General features: G+C 43.5%; 1 long non-coding RNA gene across 1 annotated transcript in view; it reads right to left on the bottom strand.

Moving 5' to 3' along the window:
• Positions 1–707: 707 nt before the first annotated feature.
• LOC140704041 (uncharacterized) overlaps positions 708–10,448 on the bottom strand; it is a 117,736-nt gene continuing 107,995 nt past the window's right edge. The window contains exon 2 of the long non-coding RNA XR_012083152.2: positions 708–1,303. This is a non-coding gene — a long non-coding RNA (uncharacterized LOC140704041). The remainder of the gene's footprint in view (positions 1,304–10,448) is intronic.

The following is a 10,448-nucleotide window of genomic DNA, read 5'->3' as shown; positions in this document are numbered from 1 at the left end:
TGCACCATGCTCTGTAGTTTTACTGAGTTTGGCATCAGCATAAAAAGGTAAAGGTTCCCCTTGACAATTTTTTGTCCAGTCGTGTTCGACTCTAGGGGGTGGTGCTCATCCCTGTTTCCAAGCCATAGAGTCAGCGTTTTGTCCGAAGACAATCTTCCGTGGCCAGTGCGACTTAGACACGAAACGCTGTTACCTTCCCATTGAGGTGGTCCCTATTCATCTACTTGCATTTGCATGCTTTTGAACCGCTAGGTTGGCGGGAGCTGGGACAAGCGACGGGCGCTCACTCCGTCGCGTGGATTCGATCTTACGACTGCTTGGTCTTCTGACCCTGCAGCACAGGCTTCTGCGGTTTAGCCCACAGCGCCACCACGTCCCTTGGCATCAGCATATGGGTTGGTAAAGATCAGAAAGTTGTTCCACTATAAGTCGCACTTTTATGAGTCCACCCCCCAAAGAAGTATTGGGGTAGGAAAGCATTGCTCTGTTGGTTGTAAATGTTGTGTTCTCCATTAAGCTTATGGAGATGGGGATGTGATTAGCAATAGACCACCTTTCTCCCGTGTCGAGCAGCCTGTAATAATTTATATGGATGCAAAACCTGTCCTCAACCAGCATGTTTTTTTTTTTTTGTTTCATTACAAGCTACACCCTAGGTCATCATTTCTTGGCATAATTGTTGATTGTGAAGGAAGACACTCCAGCGGTTTTCCACATTAAAAATTATTTATTTATTATTATTTATTATTTATTTAATTTATATCCCACCCATTTAGTCTACTCTGGGCGGCTAACAACAGTATTCAAATAAAATAAAACAACAATTTTTTTTTACAAGATTAACGAAAGAGGAGAAAGAACGGAGAACAGACCAAACCAAAACAAAGCAGAAGGACAAAAAACAAACTGCACCAGAGGAAAAACACAGACCTCCGCTAACTGGTCGCCATCTTTTGTGTGTGTGTGTGTGAAATACATGTTTGAATACCACATATATGGGAATAAGCAAGGTGGGAAACAATGTCTCTTTTACCATTCTTTTCTGTAAATTTCCAAAAGCATCAGGTTGGTCACTGCTGGGAAAGTAGTATAGTTATCTTCTTAGGTGCTCCCAGAGTACCACCCTAGTATTAATCACTTCTCAAAAAAGTTACTTTTTCAATGACAAGTCCCAGAATCCCCCAGCCAGCATGGGTAATGCAAGTTTCCAAAGCTCTGGTCTTACCAAGCTGGGCTGTTCTTCATTGGTATTCATGACTACCAAGAGGCTTCCGAGAAGAGAACCTGAGAGAGAGGAATTGTACTGAAAGAGAACAGAAGGACAAAATAATATGTATTGACTTGCTCTCTTTTACTTACTGCTTTATACAAATTATACTCTGCCTTTCAACCAAACATTTCCAAAGGCTGCTTTACAACAGGTTGTAATAAACATTACAGTAATTGCAAAGATAATGTTCATTGAAGAAAACATTTTTTTATCTTCCTCATAGCAAGGGAGGGAGAGAGGGAAGAATTTGCAGTAACATTTGGCAGGTTTTGCTTTGAACTATGTACTTAAGTCTTGTAAATGAAACATACAGTTATCATTTAACAAAATAACCACCATGCCAGGCTGCAATGCCATTCAGGTAACGAATGTGTTGACAGGTCTGGTTGTGTGTACCTGTTCTCCTTCAAATCATTCACTCCTCTTTTTCTCCCTCCCTCTTTGAAACATGTCAGTTTACCTCTCAAAATACCAATACTCCTGTATTCAGGGATCAGGGTAGAGTGTCCTGGGTGCCCACTAGAGTAGGTGAAATATTCAGCTCTGATCATTCTGGAGTAGACTGCCAATTGCACTAGCTGGTGTAAAAACGCAATAGGATTTTGGCCACTGTCTCTGTTGCTGATCATCATAAAAAAGCAAAGGTAAAGGGAGATACAAGGAAGGGAAAATCTTGAAAGAGCCATTGGTGGGCACTTGTGCCGCAACTGGTGGTGGATAAGTCTTGGTCCCGAGGAAAGCTCAGGAGAATAGGAAGGAAGGAAGGAAGGAAGGAAGGAAGGAAGGAAGGAAGGAAGGAAGGAAGGAAGGAAGGAAGGAAGGAAGGAAGGAAGGAAGGAAGGAAGGAAGGAAGGAAGGAAGGAAGGAAGGAAGGAAGGAAGGAAGGAAGGAAGGAAGGAAGGAAGGAATTGTTGCAAATTATATATGAATAACAAATATTCTTTGCAGAATATGTTCAGCACAGACCTCAGAGGATTACCATTCTCAGTTCATGTAAAGCCGTTAACAGGAACTTTAGGTCAAGGCAATGGCCCTTTCCTTACCCCTGGCAGAGTTTTATCCAAGTCAGGCGCCAGTATGCAGGTAAGTAGAGGAATGAGAGCCCCATCAGGGTAAAGAAAATACAGTAACTGTATTGTTTATAAGTAGCAGTGGAGTCATACATACAGAGTTGTCTTAGTCCAGTCCAATAGTCACATACAGTAAGTATTCAAGATTAAATCCAGTCCAATTATTACAACACGTATTCCAACTCCAAAACAGTATTCAATGAATCAGTCTTTCTGAGTGGCTCCTTCTGTCTCTCCTGGTTCAACCCAACAACCCAGTGCTCAGAGGCTGTCATGTTTATTGCCCCCTACTGGCCTCCCCTACTGGGGGGACCTGGTGGCGCTGTGGGCTAAACCGCAGAAGCCTGTGCTGCAGGGTCAGAAGACCAAACAGTCGTAAGAACGAATCCACGCGACGGAGTGAGCGCCCGTTGCTTGTCCCAGCTCCCGCCAACCTAGCGGTTCGAAAGCATGCAAATGCGAGTAGATAAATAGGTACCATCTCGGTGGGAAGGTAAACCGTGTCTAAATCACACTGGCCATGTGACTACGGAAAGATTGTCTTTGGACAAATGCTGGCTCTATGGCTTGAAGAGCGGGATGAGCACCGCCCCCTAGAGTCGGACACGACTGGACAAAAACTGTCAAGGGGAACCTTTACCTTTACCTTTTACTGGCCAATCAGGGATTAGCTCCCCCAGGGTTCTTCTTCAGTATTTTGTTTCACCAAATGTGCTACATCAAACTCTTCAGCTTCTGACTCAATCAGCTGATTGTTTGGAATTTAGCTTCCATCACCAGACATCAGTGGTCCAAAATCCTGGGAATTGTACTCCAATTATACTCCAAGAGCATCCGGATTGTATCAGGTTGGGAAAGGCTGACATAAATGCACATAACCGAATAGATTTTGTCTAGAGGGGTAGGGTATAAGCAAGCAAGCAAGCAAGCAAGCAAGCAAGTAAGTAAGTAAGTAAGTAAGTAAGTAAGTAAGTAAGTAAGTAAGTAAGTAAGTAAGTAAGTAAGTAAGTAAGTAAGTAAGTAAACAGATAGATAGATAGATAGATAGATAGATAGATAGATAGATAGATAGATAGATAGATAGATAGATAGATAGATAGATAGATAGATAGATAGATAGATAGATAGATAAATAAATAAATAAATAAATAAATAAATAAATAACCGAGCTGAGACAGTGACATAGCAAAGCCTATGGAAAAAGTCCAGCGTGCAAACTAAAAAAATAGGTAGATGGTGGATTCCTGGATCTCAGGAAACAAATAAAGGCAAAGAAATCACCTTGTCCTGATTGTTTTTTTCTGCTTTTGAGCAGAGCTTGGGATAAATTACTATATTAAATAGTAATTTCCAGAATTCCACCAACCAGAATAGTCATTTTCCATGCTGGTTATGGCAGTCTGGGAACAACAGTCCAAAAAAGTAACTTTTCTATGTTCTGCTTTTGAGTTGAGTATGGTAAACTGACATTTCACATGAGGGCTTCTGACAATGATACCAACACATCCTTTGTAACATGAAATTACAACCTGCTGTGCTAATAATGAACCATTCTTTTACCTCAATTCCAGGTTGGTCTCCCTCCCAGTCCACCCTGGTTCTCCTTCCGCCTCCTTCCCTCCACAGAACACAGAGACATCTAGTGGTGCACATGTGTACTGCAATCAGTCATACAAGTAATGTGCACATACTCTATATATGCACAGAAGAGGTACACATCTCCCCCATTGAGTTGCTGTTTGCTTAATACATGCAGACACTTATGCTTCCTCATGACAGCTTCAAACACAATCTATTTTCCTGTATACACAGTAAATGGATCTGCATTCTGTGACAGGCAGCCGTTTCTACATTGATCTTTGGCAGATCCTGGACAAACTGTTGTAGGTCCCCAGAATGTTTTCATGTGAGAGCCATTCATTGAATATGAGACTACCTGATGGGAAATAAAATATGAAGCAATATGTTCAGAGTACAAAATAACATGTTGCCCAATGCAAGCAGGGCTAATTCATGGCTCTGGTGGGCAAAAAATATAAAAGTGGGGGGACCCCTTCCTCCTTCTCCCTTACATCCCACCTAAATAGGTCACACAACATGAACAATGTAATATAACATAAATAAGACTGACTCACTAAGGTCATCTCGTTAGCAGTAAGTAAGTGAACAATGCTTAGATAGACAAACAACATAACAATGAAAAGAAAGTTTTATGAGGGAGGGGTGAGGCAGGGGAAGCATAAAGCTGCATATGCCCAGAGAAGAGGAAAAATTGTGCACATTGTGTGCAGAACATGCTGAAGCTGCAATTCAGGGCAGGCCCCACATGGGAGGGAGGCTGCCTGTTGTGTGGGGGGCACAGGATGCCGGGCTCAGGCATGAGAGGAGTCAGAGGGCCACAGAACAGCCACTGCCACCCAACCGAGGGCTCTGGAGGGAAGAGTGCCTCTGAGCCTAAGCAGAGTGCCCCACTCATCCCAGCTGGACTTACTCTTCTCCCTTTGTCACCTGACCTCTGCCAGGAGAGGTGGGTCTTGTTGAGGCACGTGAGCTCCAGTACACCATTGGGGCAGCCGGAGGGGGCAAGACCTTCTAGGGGTGTGGCATCCTCAGGGGCCCAGAAGACATCCGGGAGCAGGTCCTCGAAGGGCAGGAGGGCACCCTTCTCCTCGTCAGGTGGCAGTGCCCAGCAACACCTCCCTCAGGCGTGCCTCCTGCTCACACAAGACAAGAAGAAGATCAGCTGCTCCAAGATCAGCTGCCCGCCATTCAGCCCTCATAGCTCGCTGGCCAGGAGCACCCCCTGCGTACACTGCACCTTCACCCCAGGCCAGCCTCACCCTCCCAGCCCCAGTGGCTCCCAGCCAGCTGCTGCTGCTGTTGCCGCTGCTCCAGCTGCTCCATCCCCCTCTTCATGTGGGCCCCTACAGACAGTGGGCCCTGGACAAATGCCCACTTTGCCCTCTGCAGGAAGCGGTCCTGAATGCAGGTATATCATGCGCATGACAAGGCACTATTTGGAGCTCTAATGATGTCAACAAATTGTTGTAAGTCTTCTGCATAAAAACAGCCTTAGGTCATTTCCATGTAGGGATGAAAACCCTCTTAATTCCCTTATCATGATTTTCTGTAGAGACAAAAATGATGAATAAATATACATGGGATTCAAGTCATCATACATTTTGCAATGTCATGCTAAGCTATCATGTTTATTTCTTTTTTTTAATTGCTTATCGTTATTTGTTGCTGGAATATATGAGGTTATATCCTGTAGCTCTTCACAGTTAGCATCACATGGTGATTTTGCTGGGTTTTCATCCTTCTGCAACCTCAGCTATGTAGAGTTCACAGAATAAGATTATCAGTTAGGAGACAAATTTGGATTATCAGTTATTTAACTGAATATTGATATTCATTTAAATAACTGAATGAATTCTCTTATTTAAGATCAATTTGGAGCTTTAGCTTTACCCAGATGAGAAAATGCTATCCTCAGGAATCAAGCTACACCTTGACTGACTGTGAACTTGTTGTTAATAGACTCACAGATTGTTTATTTCTTAAGAATGCAGTTAGGATTGATGGAGGGATGTGATGTGCAGTGTTTCAACAGGTTATTTTTTTAAAGCTCTGCAACTGACTGACTCCGATCATGGAAGTTTCATATCCCTTTTATTGAAAACAGGATTCATAGTTTGCATGAACCTATCAGCTAATGTTCAACTTGGCTGGCCGGAGTCCAAAGCAATTCCAACCACAGAAAGACTCATTGGAACTGGCATATACTCCTCAAATAGCCTTCCTTTACAGAGAACAATAGGCAGGAAGCCGATCCATCCCATATTCTCTCACAGGGAGTCAATAACAATGTTGTGCACTGAACAGCCTTGTTTTATGAAACATTTCAGCAAGCTGCGGCCAATACATCTATCTGACAGGTGGAATCACTGAGTTCTTGACAACCTCCAGCATGACCTCCTGCTCAAGGTCATTTGGGAAATGGACAACAGAGTTAGAAATAGAACTAACATCTTGAGGCAAGTGCCGCGGCCTCCAGATACAATGTTAATTACAGGTGCTTCGCAGGCTGAAGTAACAGGACCCATGACCCTTGAGGGTGTAGAATGGCAGTTTTTTCTGTGTTTCCATCTCATGTGAGTGTTGAGAGATCAACAAGTGGAAAGTACTGTGGAAACATCAACCCTTCCTGCTCCACAGGTTCCTCGTTTTTTTCCCCTGGCTAAATGTAGTAACAGAAAGATCGGCCTCAGAGTCATAATGAGTAGCTTTGACTCAGGTCTATTGGCAGGTGAATGCAATGGACTGCTTACCAAGGACAGACTGACTGACTGTGAGGAGCTGGGTTTTGGTGATAGCCACCCAATATGGAGTAAAGAAAAATTATCCTTGACTTACGTAGAATTCTGTCAGGATCCTCATTTGTGGTAAAATTCTTGCAGAGGCTGGAGAAGCCTTTAAGCTCCAGTAGCAGCAAAAGTTTTCATGCTTAAGTGGATCAGGAAAGGAAATGGGGAAGTCACAACCTATATGGAAATGTAGGGATGAAGAAGGCAGGAATAGCAAAGCAAAATGGCACTTTCAGCCTACCTTGTTTTGGTTAGAGTTCTAGATTAAAGAATTAAAGATGTAATTTTATGGATAGATATTATTACCAGAAAAACAGATGTGGCTTCTCTAACCTTCATCTACCAAGATTTAAGAAAAACATGCACTCAGTGGCTGAAATCCAGTAATGAAAAGTTACGCAGCCGGTCTGATGATGTCATCAACCATGGCCATATTTTGGTAATTAATCACTTCCTATGTCTCTCTCTCCCCCCCATGGTTAATAGGCACCCTTATGATCCCTTTCGTTCTGGGGAAAGCTTAGGAAGTATCCAGGGTGGATTTTTAAGCATCCACAAATAATCAGGCTCATTGCCACTGCTTCCTTCTTGCATATGTCATTTGATACGGTTGTTTCTAATAGTAGGGCCGGCCCTGGTCGAAACAATTCTGCCAGGCAGGGATTCAACAAGTTGCTTTGAGGTTAATATAGGAATTTAGAAGAAAAAATTAAGAACATTGGTGTAGTCGTGATCTTTCTGTAACTGAGGAAACAGAACCAAAACAATAAAGAATTAAAGAAGAAAAGAAATAAGACATTGTGTTCTCTAAAGAAAAGCATAGCAGCAACTGTGAAAATTTGGTGCTTCATCTCTTTCTTACTTCTCCTTTATCATGTGATATGGATTAATTGCAATTTCCAGTCATCCCCTAGCAAGAAAAAAAAAGAATCAGGTTTCTACTGGATTTCGCTGCTTCTCCCCATCTACCCACCCACCACACACTTGACAAGGAGGCCGCTGGTCTGTTTTCCTCTGCCTTCCCAAAGGAGTGGGAAGAGCTGACATAACCTTCTTCCAAAGCAAAGAGAATAACAGGTGCCCTCTGCCTCCATTTCCATCCCAAAGAAGGAATATAGCTGTTTATCCTCAAGTTCATGCTCATGGATTAACTGCCTCCGACCATGTGTGGACCTCATCACACAACCAAAGCAGTCAAAGCAAAATCAAAGAATTGTTGAACTCGAATTAGCCAGGCACTTGGTACCTACCCCCCCCCCCCCCGGTGAGCTGTTCAAATAGGCAGAGGTATACCTCCTGCAGAATTGCGGATGTGAAAAGCATTACCGTTCACAAGGCTTTGGTCAACACAAGACACATCACAGCCTGTTAAGAACTCTCCACGTCTCTACATAAAATTAAATCCAATGGCTAATTAGTCCAACATGCAGCCCATGGCCTGCCAGTTCCCTGCCTTTGAATTAAATTCTAAAATGGAGATCACTTAGATCAGTTGAGATATGCAATTCAGATAGTTAAACTTTGATATTCTTTTTGCATTTATTTTTTTGCCTTTTTAACTAGAGCCACCAGAAGGGAAACTACTTGTAATAAGCATTACTGTCCTGTTGCTTGAGGGATGGAAACAATCTAACCCTAACCATTGCCTTATCTAGGCAATTTTTCCACATGAACATGAAGCGGTGGGGGAAGATTAATTGGGCAAGGAATGAGAAAAGACCTGTTTTGATCAGATCAAGGCACAGAGAGAACGCTTTTATTTTAAAATGCAGATTAATTGCAAACATGCTGAGAGGGACTCTTTTTTCGTCTCCTCTGTTTGGGGAAAAAAATATAATGCGCAATGAGTTATGACATTTCTTTAATTGCTCAGTAGGATTTCTGCTTGATTACTGTCTATTTTAAGAAGACTTACTGCTCCCTAGCTCAAGAACTTAATTAAATAATATTTTGTTTGCAGCACTGGCATCCCATAAACACCCAATCATCTTCTAGTGCATTATACGTGTGGAGTGCCGTGCCGTGTGCCTGGCGCTAAATACTGAATAATCATGAGTCAGACTTATAAAGATCGCAAGATTAAGCAGAATAACGGGATGTGGGAGGAAGCCTGTTCATGTACATATTTCATTTTGAAGTGGCTGGAGTAATAGAGGTCATGGAGTTAAAGCAAGAGAAGAGGAGGAAGATGAAGAGAAAGGAGGAAGAAAAAGAGGAGGAGGAAGAAGAATCATACATTAATTTATCCAATATAGCAGTGTGGTAAAGTTCCTAGAGAAATGTATTTCAGCAGAGCCAGCATCAAAAGCCAAGTCTGAGGGAAGCCACTGGCCGTGCTAGCTTGGTCCTTTTGATATTTGTCACCCAAGAATGCAGCTTTTCTGAGTCGTGTTTATTACTTGTGCATACAATAAGGTAAATCTCAGTACATCCAGATCTCCTATAAAATGTGAGCCAATTTTTTTAAATATGATCCAGACATGGCAAGGCTCATTACATAGTTGAGACCAAAACTCCCCGTCGCTGGGAAGGGGAAAATAGTTTACGTCCACATTTGCTCAAAGGGCATTTCCTACTATTCTTTTAAAACAGGAGAGGGAATGGTGTGTGGCCCACCATGCTATTTCTGTGGTCCCAGGAAGGAAAAAATATATAGATGGGGAAATTGATTATTTTTCTCCCAAGGTGTAACAATTGTGCAATTCTGAGTTAAAACAAAGTATGCCTCACCCCTTATTTTAGTGTAAGGTATGTTATAAAAAATAATATTGTGTTCCTATGTTTTCTGAAAGTGACCTACCAGTCATTTCTGGTTTCCATTTGAGGAACTGTGTGTGCTCTCTGGAGAGTTCTGGGGCTGGAAAATGGCCTCAGACTTCTAAGCCTTAGCCAGGCCAGGATTATGAGGGCAAGGTGCGTGGCATATCAGTGGCTCCCCAGGCAAGTGCTAGAGATGCTCCTAGGGGCAGCGTAGATGGGCCTAACTAATGTTATTGCCTCCAGCACCATAGCTGAATCATGACTTTCACTCTGGCTAACTGCCAACCTGAGTGACTCAGCCTTTCCCGGTTTCCCACAAACCACCAAGGCAATTCCATGTTTCATTTTACACAAAATGCTGAGAGAGTCAGATCCGGCTCAGTAGTGCAGTGAGACAAAAGGAGGGCTCTGCCATGGGCATCTCTGTCCCCCCAATTAATGGGGTTTCGGATGAGGGTGAGGATACGGATGCTTGAACCTGTCTCCCTCAGGGATCCTGAGCTCCTTCAGCTCCCCATCCAGGAGTCTTCCTTCACCGTGTAGTCCTATTCCCTGGGGAGCTCAGGTGGATCCTCCTCAATTTCCTTGGCCTGGGGTTTCCCAGTTTTTCTTCCCAAGTCCTTTTCTCCTCTTCTTCTATCAGGTCAGGAGACTTTCTTCCCTCTCCTTCTCCTTCTGGCTTCCTCCCCTCTTCATGCAATGCCTCCCTCATGGTATTCCCATTCCCAACCCCCTCGGCCCCATCTCCGTCCTGCAGAGGGTGTTCTGTTGGGTCCAGGCCAGCTGCAATCCCCAGGGTATGGGCAGGAAGGTGTCTGTTTGTTGCCCCATCCTGAGGCGTTGAGGTAGGGCATGCTGTACTCTCTGGAGTTTTGGCAGGAGGATTTTCCATTCAGGTTGCCCTCAGGAATGTACTCATGGGACTCTTCCTTTGCCTCTTCCGGATCAACCTCTGTCTGCATCACCACGTCTTGCAACCTG

Source organism: Pogona vitticeps, chromosome 1 (assembly GCF_051106095.1).
Source record: "Pogona vitticeps strain Pit_001003342236 chromosome 1, PviZW2.1, whole genome shotgun sequence".
NCBI lineage: Eukaryota > Metazoa > Chordata > Lepidosauria > Squamata > Agamidae > Pogona > Pogona vitticeps.
This window is presented reverse-complemented; position numbering and strand designations above follow the sequence as displayed.